Consider the following 16840-nt stretch of genomic DNA (forward strand, 5'->3'; position numbering starts at 1 on the left):
AAAATCACACATTTTAACCTTGTTTTCTATTTTAAATGCTATAATCAAATAATTCGTTTAGAAGATTCTGCGAATAAACGCACGAGCTAATTAAAACCGTGTCACTGTCGGAAAACAACGAGTTTAAAATGTGGTGAGTGACAGTCCTGATTACAGAATGAATTATTTAGACATCTTTTTTTTCTGATTGGTATATATTATGACTTACATACCGTTTTTAGATAAGAAAATAATATTTGTAATTACCTGTAATATGTGGACATATGACGTTTATTTGGTTTCATATTTCTGAAACATCTTACGTCGCCGCTAATTTCCCCTCTCTTTCCTGTGTTGTTTTAGATATGAACGGTTGCCACTTCCGGAGAACCATCATCAACTAGACCTCGATGCCGGAAGCCAAAGAGGGTTTGGAAGCTGTAAAATATTGATATGAGGGGTTGTACCTGACCGTATCGATCGTTTTCTGCTATAAACCGGGTATCTGTTGCGACACGTTCACGTTAAGGGGACAGTTAGGCCCAGCCACACTCGTTTCCGGAGAGACCCATCCTTCGCTCTGCGGTAGCATTGTGTGTATAAGCGGCACCTACCTCAGTTCAGGTGGGACATTCTGTGAGGAGTATCGGGCCTCCATAACTCTCGTTCGCTGCTCTCGCTGTGTCAGGAAAGCTAAGAGTGCTAACCACAACGTGACAGAAACAGTGTAGCTCTCCGGGCTCCCGGATCTCGGCGATTGAGATATATAGTGTCATTAGTAAACATTACGAGTAAATCTGGTTTGGAAATCACTATAATAGTAGTGTGGTTTGAGTATATGTACTTGGGAAGGAATACCGTGTCAGGGGCGACGGACACTTATTTTGTCTCAAGTTTTATTGTCACTTCTACATTGTTTACAAATATACACGAAAAATAAGAGCCGACGGATTGTATACTTATTGGAGAATACTGACATGGAAATACGGAAAACTGGTAGCAACCTTCGTGCATGACAAGGTAAGAATTCATTTTGTTTGTTACTGTTATTGGAATAATATATATAGTGTATTCCATGCCTCGCTGTAATCAATTTAGCGGCAGATTTCTGAATGGAGAATATATTTGTTTACGCTTCGGTTAATTGATCATAGAAGTGAGAGGGATATTAATTCCTCATTATCGCCAAACTGGTCCAGTTTAATTGGACATTAACGTTCAATGCAATTGTACTTTCAGATAAAAATAGAGTTGTTCAAGTCAATAATATCGACAAACAGTATTTCACTCTGTCATCACAACTGACATTACAATACGACAGTGAATCGAACTGAGGCTCCGATTTAGACATAGCCTTGTATATTGAACCGTTTGTTTTAATTACAAAGAGAGAACACATCGTCGGCCTTGTTGCCGTGAAGCTGCTTTAGATTTCTGGTTCGATCGAGAGATTTTCATCCTTGATTAGAGTAGGGAACTACAAATAGTATTTCTGTACAGGTGTTTACAGACGGAATACAATATCGTACCTGTATATTGTAAACCTATTATATAGGTGTTTACCATTGTAACACTTTTAACATGTGATGTACAGGTGTAATACAGGTGTTTGTGGACCATATTATTGTCCTACCTGAATATGTATACCTGTTTTAATTTATCTTTGTCACACAATACACAGATATAATACAGGTTTTCTAAGTGTGACATTTTGAGGCGGGGTATCATTGTAGTAGCTGGTGGCTACTTCATTGAACAACAGACAGGAGGTGCGTCATATTTAGAACAATATGTGTAAACATGCCTTACCCAGGTAAAAAAAAACACGGCGCTTCATTATTCCAGCTTCATGAGAAATGCTATCGTCCTTGAATACATCTTCACTAGAGACCAGTTGGTAATATATGGTATAATGTTTAATTCAGTCTCACATAGACGGGATTAGCGATTTTATCAGTATATTATTCAGCTGTATTTAACGAAAAAATAGCTTCTACAAAATATTTCCATGTCTTTCTAAGAAATCGTCAGAAAAAAACAAGAACAAAACAAAAAACAAAAAGCAACAACAACTAAAGACTGAAAATAGGGAGGTACATAAAATGTGCGTGCTCGTTTTGATTCCTGTTATTAAGTTATGCGACTTTTTTATGTGAAGCCGTAAGTTGATAAGGCTAATTAAATTGTCTTCGTTTACCTGTGGGAAAATCTTGAGCTGAATCGGTCAGTATCGATAAATGTCCTGGTCATTGTACTGGGCATGACATGTACATGGTAACCAAGTGTGTTTGGTTCCGTAAACAAGGAGCTTGTAGGTCTCCCAGCAGACAGGTATGTTCTGTGTACATGTACCAGCATTCATATTACTATAACACCAATATCTGTGAAGTGTACAAAAAAACTGTACGATGTGCATTAAGGGACAAAACGTATCCGGTTTTACATGTTTGTCTAGGGTAACTATCTGTGTTCTGGACAAGTTTCCTAAGTTACATAACATCCGGCCACTCACTCATCTCATTTCCAACCTCCCTAATAGAATATAGTCCCTCGTTCGAGTACAATTTGAAACAGTAATACCGGTAATCACTATCAACTGTTTGTTTGTAGTATTTTGTTAGTCTTATATGTAAAATACATACGTTAATCAACTGAAACGGCGCCAAAACTTTTTTCTGAAATAAATGAAATGAAGGAAAAATTAAAGAAAATTCTTCTGGGTGGTTTGATGATACAACTTTAGTATTTACAACACTTTTGAGGTAGTCCACCCTTTCCTGCGGAATCCCTTGAACTCTCACATAAAAATTTCGCAAAAGTGCAAAGATGATTTTATGAAATTAAAACATTCTGACTAATCTGGTGCTTTTTGGAAAAGATTTAAAAAGGTGGGATTTTTAGCACCTTTTCGTATTTTAACAATCAATTTTGTGTGTATTCGTTCGGTATGTTAATTTACTTTTCACGAGATGAAAGCAAACAGTGTCAACCATTTAATCAAACACAACCTGTAACATCAGCATACACTTTAGTTATATTGTACCTTTCTGAGGCTGCAAAAATATACATATTAAAATGTAGATACTACAAAGCTTTCATATCATATTTTCTCAAGTTTGCAGGTTGAAGAAAGAAAAACAAAAACAAAATTTTACAACTCAATATTTCATTGTTGTATTTGATATCTCGTGTCCCACTTTTAGGCGTATAAAACAATATGTTTGACGTGTCACAGACTTAGGACCTGTTTGATTGTCAGGGTAGTCAGTACATCAGTCTCCCTGTTACCTATCAGGCGTTGTAATCCCCTATATGATTACCTATTGTCTCACACCTGGTCATCAACCCATTGTTACCGTGTGGTCGTTTGCGGTTTTAATATCAATTGATGGATCCTGTTCTCATCACCACAATCCTCGGAAAACACATCCTCTTTCATCATTTGTCTTAATTTCATTTTGCAATTTCATTTTAAGAACATTTTAAAATATCAAAATACATTAGTAAATATGACATTCAAAACCTTCCCGTGGGTGTTGATATTCTGTTACGAGTTTACTCATTCAGAACATATGAAGTGTATAACGGTTATAGAAATTAGTCATGCATGGTTTATTGGAATATGTATTACGACAGTAATGCATCCATCACTGCTGCGTGATATAATCATGAATATTTGGCTGCAAGTTTATTTAATTGGTGAAAATGATACCAAATTGAACATAAAAAGTGCAGAAAGAATATCATTTTTCACCCCCAACAGGCTCGGTATTTTAGTGATCTACTTGGCAACGAAGCATTAAACATCAAAACTGTTAGGAATGAAAAGTAAATGATTTGATGATTGTGCCGTGTGGTGCGTCACTCGATGCGGTGCTGTATCATGTAATTGTCGTGCATTGTCACGTGGTGTCGGGCATTGTCTCGTGGTGTCGTACAGTATCACGTAGTCTTGTGCATGGTCATGGGGTGTCGTTCATTGTCACGTGGTGTCGTTCATTGTCACATGGTGTCGTGCATTGTAACGTGGTGTCGTGCATTGTAACCTGGTGTCGCACATTGTCACGTCGTGTCGCAAATTACCACTTAGTGTCGTGCATTGTCACGTAGTGTCGCACATTCTCACGTGATATCGTGCATTGTAACGTAGTGTTATACACTGTCACGTGGTGTTGTGTATTGTCACGTGGTGTTTGTTGTCCATTGTTACATTGTAATGTGCATTGTCACGTAGTGTCTGCAATGTCACATTATGAAGTGTGACGTGTCACGTGGTCCTTTATTGTATTTCATCCTGTTGTTCTGTTTCAGGTCCTAAGTTTTAAATAATCCTACCAGCAATTAATGCAGTAACGACCGTTGATTGTCCTAATTATTCAGCATGATTCATTAACATAATCTAAATTCTTATTTTGGAATGAGGCGACTAATGTGAACCTTGTTCTAGGAGGTTCCAATTAGCTGGATATTGTCTTTTTGATTGTGTTTGGAACCTACGCAATCTAAATATCGTTGGCAATTAAAATGCAGCTGTGAAGGATAAGACAACTTATGTCAGACCTGTGAAAACCATGGTAACCAGTTAAACATTGCGAAATGTCATGATTTTAGACCCACAACGACACAATTCCCGACACATTTTTTCTGAAACCTATTTGAAATTAAATATCTCTATCCCAAAGACAGAATTAATCTTGTTTTGACATATGTTCACCATTAGATTTTTCTGCTATCTTATCTCGTCTGCTACACACCATTGTTTCCTGCAATTGATACTTTTCCTGTGTAAGCACACTTTCGAAAAATCCGGAAATTTATAATCTCGAATACTTTTCTTTTGTTTAAGCGACTTTTACGTTAGATGTCACCCTCGGGAATCGGAGAGTTTGGCATATAGATAATAAAATTATCCAAAATAAAGCGATACACGAGCATATACCGTATACTTTGCTGTTTTGTACATGTTTGCGGGGTCAAAACATTGTTCACTTCGGCCTACTTTGAGCGTCAACTATTTACTCTAGGATGTTGTTCCATTTTCATTCATGGCATTATAATGTATATACTATTTCTTACTGAATATACCAATTATAGTCTAAATTATGTTTTCATTTTTTCTGCAAATCACAAAACAGGAGTCATATCTCCTTTACAAAAAGATCACTTGCTATCCCACTGTGGTCTGCTACCTGATGTGATTGTGGTTAGTATCATGCTACCGTGATAAGTTGTTGTTTCATGCAGCTATCACACATTAAAATGGCACCATCAGTTGCCCTATCCACAGTAGAGGCCAGATACAAATTCAATTAGTTGTTTAGAACGCAAAACTTGAAATTCATCTTCCTGACTGGTACATGTGTAACTAGTGTCGTGTCCCAATCCTAGCTAACAAAAATATCACCCCATCCAGCTAGTCTATACAGAGTACATCCTTCCTTACCAGGAATGCTGTAGTGGAAGCGAGTACTTTAAAATATTCCAGTTATTATATGGATCAATATGTAATGTCAAAAATATTCAAATAAGATTACTTCAACATCCAATGTACCGTGAAAAGTTCCATTTCACCTGGTTATGGCGGACTAGAAGTATTCCCACGAGGCCACGCCCCTTCCTGTATCTAATAAAATGTTTATTACAAGGAAAGTAACATTACAATAACATTGGAATCCAATAGGATTCAACTAGAAATCATCACAATGTTTTTATTATTATTATCATTTATTCGAATTTGTCCTCCTAAACTTAATCAATTATAAACCCCGTTTAAATGATTACTTCAATTTGATTCTTTGCGCACTACAACCTTCGTCTGTAAATCAATATCACTAATACGATATGGGACTCTGACATCCACATAAAAGAGTCAGTATCATAACAGATCTTGTACATTTGGCATGTATTCATCCACAACATATTTACACGGGTTCGTTTCGAGCATACGAAATACAATTACGTTGAATTCCGTTTTATCGCCCTCGCTCTGGACCTAAGGTTATCGGCAATTACGAGGAACAATTATATACCACAGAGGTCTTGTAATACTGTGTAATATGTTGAATTTCTCTGCCAAATCATAACCAGAAATCGCTCACGTGTTGCTACAATAATAGCAGACTCCAGTATGCCGAGACCTATTGAACAGCCAAAATATTTCAAAAAAGTATCGCTCTGAGTTAAGGAAACTTTTCTTTTTGGCAGTATCTGTGTCTGATCTGGCTTGCGATCTATGTTAATACAGCACCTAGCTCATGCAGCCTATGTACACATCACTGCACGTGCTGGCTCGTGCTTTATCATTTATTCTTTTATTTGATCAAATGTTTTATTTTAATGATATAGAAATATTTCTACTAAAATAGAACGACATTATATAGATACCACAATAAATGGCCTTTAACAAAAAGATCAGATACAATATATTGTCAATATCTTGAATTAGTTTTCCGATGGAGCAAAAATCGTGCCGAGAAACATCAGCTGGTGTTAACGTCAGCCCGTTAATGGGCGGGGCCGAATAACGTTCGTTTGGTAAGTGATGTCATTAAATATAATTATTCCATAAACTTTAATTACTTAATGTCTTAATTAAACGTTAAAATGACATTTGAAAATAAGTCTTCTTTTCAAGAAGACCTCGTCCCATATCTAGTCCGAGTTTCCCTGGCCCCAATACCAGACTTTAGACATTTTGACAGACAGATGTCTGGCGAGGGATATTATATGTCCGTTAAAATGTCTAAACTCTGGTGATTAGACCAGAGGAAACTTGGACACGAGTGTTTCCCTGGTGATAATCTATAACCCTGTGTATGAGTTGATTATACGAGTTCAGATTCAGATTCAGATTCAGATTGAGTACTATGCATTTTTTTTATCATACGATAATCATTAACACCATGCGATATAATAAAACACACAAACTGTCATTTAAAAATGTAATGGTTTAACCTTCCAAAGGGAAATTCGATAAAACGTAAAGATAATTTACATTCTATGTAAGATCACTTATATCTCGGTATTTGACGATAAACGTCAGGTAAACCTTACGCGCCGTGTGACCTTGGAACACGTGACATTGATACCTCGTCCCCTCCTCAATGTTACGATACCGGCGGTAACCCGGACACCTGTCGGCCACACCTAAAATATGGATTGCTCTACTTATCATCAGTTTCATTTCAAAAAGCAAAATTTAGATTGTGCACATGTCACGTATTTCGAAGTCCGCCCTACACATTTCGATTATTTCTCCTCTCACTCTTGATAATGAAATTTACGGCAGCATTCAAGTGAGCTACGCTATGAGTAGAAAGATGATGTTGGGTTGTAAGCGCTGCTGGTAAATTATAAAGTCCGCGAGGTTTGCCGTTACCCTGCATGCCAAGTTAAAAAGATGTTAAACGCATACATTATGCGTTCTGTAAAAAGAATAAAAATATCCGAAAACATATCCCCTCCCTTCCTCTTTCTATTTACGTGTAGCATCGGTTGACCCATTTTCCCCCACCCCCTCAAACGGATAAGCAACAGCATCCGGTACGAATCCTAGAAGGTTGGAGCAGCTGTACCGATAAGTTTCATATCCATCAATATATAATTCAGCATGTTATACACAGTATATATAATTAAAGTGCTATTTAAAGATGCTGTAAGCCCGTGTATCGTTTGTACAGTTAATTAAACTACCAGGGGGTTAATTGATATCACGTGCGATATTGTTGTCCTAAAATTAAGCTGATCTTCTTGAAGTCGGAACTTTGGTTTAATTTTCCGTAATAATTAAAACAAAGTCAAATATTTGGGCATCTTAATTACCTGCATGTCGAAATTTGAAATTATGTAGAGAATTTTAGTACGATCGTCTGCAAAACAAAACCTCTTAATTTGTAACCATGGAAATCACTTTGACTTACAGTATTTATATAGCTTTACACTGGAAGAATGATTATTTAAGTTCATAACTTCATTTCGTAATAGAGGGGATATCAGAACGATCATCGATAAAATTATAAAATATTTGTGAAAAGTTATGTAATATAACTCCGCAATAACGAGCCATGAATCACTTAAGCTGGCGTTAACAGACGAGGAACATCAGGATGTTGTTATCAAATAAGAAAAATCCAATGCCACCCTTCGAACAATGTTCTCGCCAACAAGGTCGATTTGGTTGTTTGCGATGCATACCCTTATACTGCTTTGACAATGTTATCAAAACAACTTCTCCGTGACGTTAGGCGAACCAATCACGCCCGGATCGATGGGTGAAAGCATGGACATAGCAGCTGGAACGTCCAGACAGTGATGGACTGGTCAGTCTGTCGGACTGACATGGTCAGTCAGCTGGTGGAAGTGTATTCCGTAGCAATTGTAGAGAGCAGTGACTGGTAAAACATGTTAAATTTATACTAGTATTAAACGTTGATGGTGCTATACGCCAGAGCCGTGGGCTCCCTAGGATAGTATACACGGATCGGGAGCGATCTGCATTGCGTGATGAAACCACGCTGTTGTGAATGAGAGTATTTTAGAGCCCCGTAAGCTCACCACTGTCAGGTACGTATCATATATACATACGATGTTGATTTCATATTTAACAACGGTTGCCAATTAAAAACGGGGGATCATATTTGTACAGATATTTACTGCATGTGACCAGGAAGTGTCGGTGATATTAGATTAATTTATGTGCGTTATTTAAGTAGCCAAGGCTTAAATAGATATACCTGGAATATCAATATAAGTACCAGGTTACCTTGTTATATAAGTAGATTTCCGGATATTAGCAATTCTCCGATTAATAGTTAATTGATACACACTGCAATAAGAGACAAAATAAGACTATCATACGTGTACATGTTACGCCGTAGGTGTAATTACGATAGTTTTCTAGATAATGTACTACCTTGTACATTATACACGTATCTTGGTGTTATATATATAAAGGTACCCAGATGTTATGAATATAAATAATTAATGTACCCTAATTTTTTAAATGTTTTTACCAGAAATTATTATCCGAATGCTATGTTATATTAACTTTTTATAGAGGTACCCGGATGTTGTAGATACGGGGTATTTTAGATATCCAGGTGTAACAGATACCGGGTATATTGGTTACCGTGTATGTAGCTACATATGACCCATAATATTACATATGTATGTATAGATGTAGCTACATATGACCCGTGATATTACATATGTATGTATAGATGTAGCTACATATGACCCATGATATTACATATGTATGTATAGATGTAGCTACATATGACCCGTGATATTACATATGTATGTATAGATGTAGCTACATATGACCCATGATATTACATATGTATGTATAGATGTAGCTACATATGACCCGTGATATTACATATGTATGTATAGATGTAGCTACATATGACCCGTGATATTACATATATATGTATAGATGTAGCTACATATGACCCGTGATATTACATATGTATGTATAGATGTAGCTACATATGACCCGTGATATTACATATGTATGTATATATGTAGCTACATATGGCCCGTGATATGACATGTGTATGTATTATGTTTGAGTAGGCGTAGTGCTAACTACACGGAGAGTATTGCCGTGTTATTTAATGTTACAAATGACACATCACATTTTTCAAAACGATGGAAATATAGATAACATGTAGACATATGTAAACACATGATTATAGGATTACAGATGTCGGTGAGTGATAGGGGGAAATCGAACAGTTTTTCGCTTTCAATGTCACTCATGCAAATTATCCACATTTACAATTTAAAATCGAATTTGTACAATGTCGATTTTGAATAACAGAGTTGATTTTTGTAATCGTCATATAATATGAAGCTTGTGTATCACTAAGTGGTGTTTGTATAGTGATTACGATACTTAACTTACGATATTTACCTTTTAATATCGACAGTGCTGTAATGATAAAATCTGTAGATTTGTCGATGTAGTTATATATATACATTTAAAATGTCCGACATCTGTTCTTTGATTGATCCTTGTCACTGTTTAGATTTTAACGAACGAGGCATGTGTCCTCAGCTATATTTAACTAAATCACTGTGTCAGATGACCTTCGAACATATGCCGCTCGTAATTGCACGTGGGGTTAAGTGTGTTTAATTTACTTATATAAATTCCGAGCGCACGTGCCACTGTGTGGTCCTATTGTAGTTATTTCGTGACTGGTGTACGGCGCGCGTGTTTTGACGTATTCAAGTGACTCCCATTCTACCTATTGTTGTATACATTATATATATCATAGGTAGGTAAATCGCTATCACGTGTCTCGGTTGTAAACTCCGATGGTAACATCGAGGCTGTATATCATTTGTGTTATATTCGTGTAAAAAACAAGCATATATATATATGTAATTGTGTGTAATTAAAAATATATAATGTCCTTTCGATGGATATACTTAGTAACTATAATAAAAAACACAAACCAGAAATTCACACTATATATATATATATATACCTACCGGTGCATTTAGTATTTGCATTAGTCTGTTCATTGATACATGCATAACCAAGACAACGGCGATACAAATCCCCTAGCGTTCTGAAATAACTTGCAATAAGTTCTGCGGTCAACTGATTGGTGGTATTCTCATACTTGAAATGTATTATTGAGTTTGATCAAAATCCATTAAATAAGGAGCTGATCAGAGCGCTGACAAAGATTTTATATAAATAGTAACAATGACCTTGTACTTGACCTTAGTACCCCACACTCGTTCGACGCAATTTCATCAAAGTCCGTTTAAAAATAAAGTCACTTGAGCGCTGAATAATATTTCCTATGAATAGAAAGTGACATTGTTCGTGACCTTGGCACCCTGAAACACAAACTCGTTGATGGTATTCTCATGCTTGACCGTAAAATTATGAAGTTTGACTAAATTCGTTTAAAATGAAATCATTATAGAGTGCTGAAAATGATTTTCTATAAACAGCAACAGTAGCCTTGTATCGACTTGCCATCCTGAAACACGAGCCCGTTCGAGATATTCTAATACTAATTCGTTATGAGGCTGCAAGAGAGCTGACGTACATGAAAATCCAAACGTACAAGAGAGGCTTTATGCAGTGTTACTGCCGTGCTGTGTATACAGACATTACGTACAATGTACGTACCCGCGTACGGACGGACGGTAAAACCCGTCCCCGACTTCGTCGCGAGATAATAACGTCACAAGAGTAGTTTTTTTTATGTGTAATACATTATGTACATGTAATTATGAAAATAATTTTAAAATGTTTTAGAGAACAATTGGCAACTCAACTGAAAACGTCAAAAACAATCTATCACCTTTACATGTATAAGGATTTCCGGTGACGTCAGCGATAAGATTGCCTTTCCGATATGTGACGTTCACCTTAATTATAATTTTACACCCAGTTGGGCTATGTATATTTCTGAGCACTATTTTCTCACGATCGATGCTTTTTTTTCCATCATATATATACTCACACATGGACCGCAAACAATTGCTTTACATCGGAGAAAACAAAGGCACGAAATAAAGATCCCATACTGATTATGTTTTCATCCTCTCCCCGGGGTCCAAATTAAACAGGGTGTGTGTTTATACGTAGAGAAGTATATCTGTTCGATGTTACTGCCAACGACTGGGCGGACAGACGCGTCATTTGCCAATTATGCAACCCGAAAAGACCCACCATTTGAAGATTATGATAAACTTTGACAGGGAATTATATGACGTATACGTGTTAAAATGTACTCTATCTTTATATGTGAATATATTACTGTAAATGTTACGGACTGATTTAACTGATTTCGGATAGTTTGAACAGGTTTGCTTTCGTTTTTTTGTTTTTTTGTTTGGTTTTTGTTTATGGCTGGGGTTTTTCTTTAATATCCAGAATCCACTATTATGCCTGCCGTTTCCCCTGAATCATGTTATGATAAAAATCTAAAATGTTTACTTAATTTCTTTACAACAATTGCAAAAAAAGTGATATCAAGATACATTAATCACGCTTGTTGGCCCGGATGTAAGTGCACGAGGGGTCTTACTGTGCGATAAAGTCTGTGTACCCAGAGAAAGCACACGTGACCCCATACCTTCTCACGTCCGGTCGGGAATCGAACTCCGGCCGCCTAGGTGAAACAACAGTGTGCTAGACAAGTGTGTTACCACTGTGCCAACCGATCACCCATTCGGTTATGATCGTGGAAGTGTGTGGTTGTTGTAATGTATTACTAACAAATGGTTATAGAAATGACGAAGACTTCCGCTAAGCTAACGAAGCCGTAATCATTACTCAAAATCGATGAAACGAGGAGAATATGCACACAAAATATATGTACGAGACGACCCCGCAATGGCGAGCGTCTTCATCTTTGACGTCACCTTCCATGCGTATTTAGACATATATGTGTCTAGCTACATGTAAGAACACTTTTCCTTGTCAGCAACAAAACAATATATTACCGCGCCGGTTACTACACCAGGTGGCGCTCACTTTATCACAGAAATGCATTACTATCCGAATTCAGCGAGGCCCCCTCCCCCGTTTTCCCCCCGATACATTATCGTCTTCAAGCGCCACGTGAGTCGTACAGATCAATATATAGGAGTGTTGAAAGTGCTGAGACGCGAAATCTGCCAAAAATAGAATGAATTTTCGCCCGGTATGGTGTTGGTATGGCAGAACTGATGTAGAATGTCCAGGGAATTCAGTACGGAAAGTAAAAGGCGAAGTCTACTTTCAATTTACACTTAAGCAGGATATTGCGTCATCGCTTAATTAATCTTTTGATGACAATTAATTTGGATGTGATTTCTCTAGCAAGCATAACTCAGAACTCATTATTTATTTCGCGCCGAAAGAATGGACAACATCCATCCATAGACATGTCAGATCCCAATTCATTACCATAATTCGAACAATATGATTCGCCGGACTCCCCCTCGACCTTATTACAGATGTTTTTTCCTAAAACATACAAATTCGACAGTCGGACAAATCATTGATCAACATATATCTACGTCACGAAGTACCCAGATAAATCCGAACACTAGCTTATCTCCCCTAGTTTGAAACTTTAAATACAACAATGTTCAAGTTCAATTATATGTATAATTATGATATTCTAGAGACAAATGTCGGTTTTCAGAGTGACACCAGCCATTATATTAATACGTTTCCAAAGATTCGGCACAGCCGACAAAAGAATTTAATGAAATGATGAGAATAAACTAAGGTGAAAGGTCACATCATGTTGTGTTGTCAACCAATCAAGTGTTTAAGCTTGTTAAGACGTCTTCATATTTCTATAAAAGATCCGACATAGCACATTATGAAGAAATTATAAGTGAAAAGTAACAGAAGAGGTCAACTCTAGTTGTCCAGGATTCCCGTCCGGACACCAGACATATTGTTAACAGGATCGGACAGATTTAGACGCGGCGGTCACTTTGTCAGGGAGACCGGGCAACTGCTAATCTTATCATATTCGTGTCTCACTTACAAGTGACGTTTAGAGTCATGTCGGCGCTTGTAAGATACGTACAGTACATGGAAACGTTTGTAAGATACGTACAATACACGGAAACGTTTGTAAGACAAGTACAATACACGGAAACGTTTGTAAGATACGTACAATACACGGAAACGTTTGTAAGATACGTACAATACACGGAAACGTTTGTAAGATACGTACAATACACGGAAACGTTTGTAAGATACGTACAATACACGGAAACGTTTGTAAAATACGTACAATACACATAAACGTTTGTAAAGTTTCTGCTACACTGTCATGATTGGGGTCACAAATTACCAAGAGTACTGGCGAGTTGTAACCAGCGACAATTAAAATACGAAACTCGTCACAATATGGCATTGTCCTCATAAAATGAAGCCTAGCCTAGAACTGTTGAATAATCAAGCTCTGTACTCGTTAAAAAACAAATTATATCGAATTGTATACGACAGTGTGTTATTTAAGAAATGCCATCTCGTGAAACTGGATCAAATACCCCAGTATGACCTAATACACTAATAGTACTTTTATACGTATAGCTAATGTCAGTAATTACTTACGAGAGGACATCCGACAGACACTGCTGCTTGAAGCTCCCGTTTTATTGTCCCTCGGGGAATCTACAATGAAGAATGGCACATATTTGGTAACTTTGCATATATATAACGCCATAGAAGTTAAGAACGCCGGGGAACGTTAAATCTTCTGGCTAGCGAAGATTTATGACGATGGCTTTACTTAGCCTAAATGTTCTCGGCATTCTATCGCACACAAGAAATACAGATAAGGTCATTAAAGTGGAAACGATTTTGAAAAAAAGAGTGAATTACAAAGATAATCAAACAAGATCTTTGTCCTAACTAGACAGACATATCTGTCGGATAATGGAGAATTTAAAGAAGGGTAGATATATTCCCTGAAAGAAATCCAGGGATCAATGGCTTAGGTATAATATATGAACCTTACAAATAGCCATTTTATAAAGTCAGTGTCCGTTACAATAGGTAACGAGAGGTCATAAACCGAATAAGTAAGAGGTATATGTGTTTCCTGAGAACTGCCCTCTGATTATCTACATATCCTTTAAGTGTTTTCTGTATCTTGCGGACTCTGGCTTTACTACAAATACGAGGAAAGTAAGAGATAAGTAACAGTGACGTCATTATAATATCAAACGAAAGTTGTGACTCTCACTTCCGGTAAACGCCTTAGCCAGAAGTTTGATGAATGAAAGCGTAGGGTTCAGAGCCTGGCGCAAGAACAGGTGTACACACGAAACTCTGCGTCTGGTTGGAGAGGTAAGGCAGACAATCGCCATTGTCCTGACTTCACCTGGTCATATAGTGCTGGGTTTGGGGAGGGGACAGAGTACAGAGTACGCGTACAGAGTAGGGTGGGGTAGAAAGGTTTGGGGAGGGGGCAGAGTACGCGTACAGAGCAGGGCGGGGTAGAAAGGTTTGGGGAGGGGGCAGAGTACACGTACAGAGCAGGGTGGGGTACAAATGTTTGGGGAGGGGGCAGAGTACACGTACAGAGCAGGGCGGAATACAAAGGTTTGGGGAGGGGGCAGAGTACACGTACAGAGCAGAGTAGGGTACAAAGGTTTGGGGAGGGGGCAGAGTACACGTACAGAGCAGAGTAGGGTACAAAGGTTTGGGGAGGGGGCAGAGTACGCGTACAGAGCAGGGCGGGGTAGAAAGGTTTGGGGAGGGGACAGAGTACGCGTACAGAGCAGGGCGGGGTATAAAGGTTTGGGGAGGGGGCAGAGTACGCGTACAGAGCAGGGTGGGGTACAAAGGTTTGGGGAGGGGGCAGAGTACGCGTACAGAGCAGGGCGGGGTAGAAAGGTTTGGGGAGGGGGCAGAGTACACGTACAGAGCAGGGCGGGGTACAAATGTTTGGGGAGGGGGCAGAGTACGCGTACAGAGCAGGGTGGGGTACAAATGTTTGGGGAGGGGGCAGAGTACACGTACAGAGCAGAGTAGGGTACAAAGGTTTGGGGAGGGGGCAGAGTACGCGTACAGAGCAGGGCGGGGTAAAAAGGTTTGGGGAGGGGGCAGAGTACGCGTACAGAGCAGGGCGGGGTAGAAAGGTTTGGGGAGGGGACATAGTACGCGTACAGAGCAGGGTGGGGTACAAAGGTTTGGGGAGGGGACAGAGTAAGCGTACAGAGCAGGGCGGGGTACAAAGGTTTGGGGAGGGGACAGAGTACACGTACAGAGCAGGGCGGGGTACAAAGGTTTGGGGGGGGCAGAGTACACGTACAGAGCAGGGCGGGGTACAAAGGTTTGGGGAGGGGGCAGAGTACACGTACAGAGCAGGGCGGAATACAAAGGTTTGGGGAGGGGGCAGAGTACGCGTACAGAGCAGGGCGGGATACAAAGGTTTGGGGAGGGGACAGAGTACGGGTACAGAGAAGGGCGGGTAACAAAGGTTTGGGGAGGGGGCAGAGTACACGTACAGAGCAGAGTAGGGTACAAAGGTTTGGGGAGGGGGCAGAGTACGCGTACAGAGCAGGGCGGGGTAGAAAGGTTTGGGGAGGGGACAGAGTACGCGTACAGAGCAGGGCGGGGTAGAAAGGTTTGGGGAGGGGGCAGAGTACGCGTACAGAGCAGGGGTGGGGTACAAAGGTTTGGGGAGGGGGCAGAGTACGCGTACAGAGCAGGGCGGGGTAGAAAGGTTTGGGGAGGGGGCAGAGTACACGTACAGAGCAGGGCGGGGTACAAATGTTTGGGGAGGAGGCAGAGTACGCGTACAGAGCAGGGTGGGGTACAAATGTTTGGGGAGGGGGCAGAGTACACGTACAGAGCAGAGTAGGGTACAAAGGTTTGGGGAGGGGGCAGAGTACGCGTACAGAGCAGGGCGGGGTAAAAAGGTTTGGGGAGGGGGCAGAGTACGCGTACAGAGCAGGGCGGGGTAGAAAGGTTTGGGGAGGGGACATAGTACGCGTACAGAGCAGGGTGGGGTACAAAGGTTTGGGGAGGGGACAGAGTAAGCGTACAGAGCAGGGCGGGGTACAAAGGTTTGGGGAGGGGGGCAGAGTACACGTACAGAGCAGGGCGGAATACAAAGGTTTGGGGAGGGGGCAGAGTACGCGTACAGAGCAGGGCGGGATACAAAGGTTTGGGGAGGGGACAGAGTACGGGTACAGAGAAGGGCGGGTAACAAAGGTTTGGGGAGGGGACAGAGTACGCGTACAGAGCAGGGCGGGATACAAAGGTTTGGGGAGGGGGCAGAGTACGCGTACAGAGCAGGGCGGGGTAGAAAGGTTTGGGGAGGGGACATAGTACGCGTACAGAGCAGGGCGGGGTACAAAGGTTTGGGGAGGGGAC

General features: G+C 39.7%; 1 protein-coding gene across 2 annotated transcripts in view; it reads left to right on the forward strand.

Moving 5' to 3' along the window:
* Positions 1-373: 373 nt before the first annotated feature.
* Positions 374-16840, forward strand: part of LOC117345098 (sex peptide receptor-like) — a 75169-nt gene continuing 58702 nt past the window's right edge. The window contains exon 1 of one of the 2 annotated variants that reach the window (XM_033908049.1): positions 374-999. The gene's annotated coding sequence lies outside the window, so the exon portion shown is untranslated. Of the gene's footprint in view, positions 1000-8302; positions 8542-16840 lie in introns of those variants that run through there. The other variant, XM_033908050.1, reaches the window with a different exon arrangement.

Source organism: Pecten maximus, chromosome 16 (genome assembly GCF_902652985.1).
Source record: "Pecten maximus chromosome 16, xPecMax1.1, whole genome shotgun sequence".
Classification (NCBI taxonomy): domain Eukaryota; kingdom Metazoa; phylum Mollusca; class Bivalvia; order Pectinida; family Pectinidae; genus Pecten; species Pecten maximus.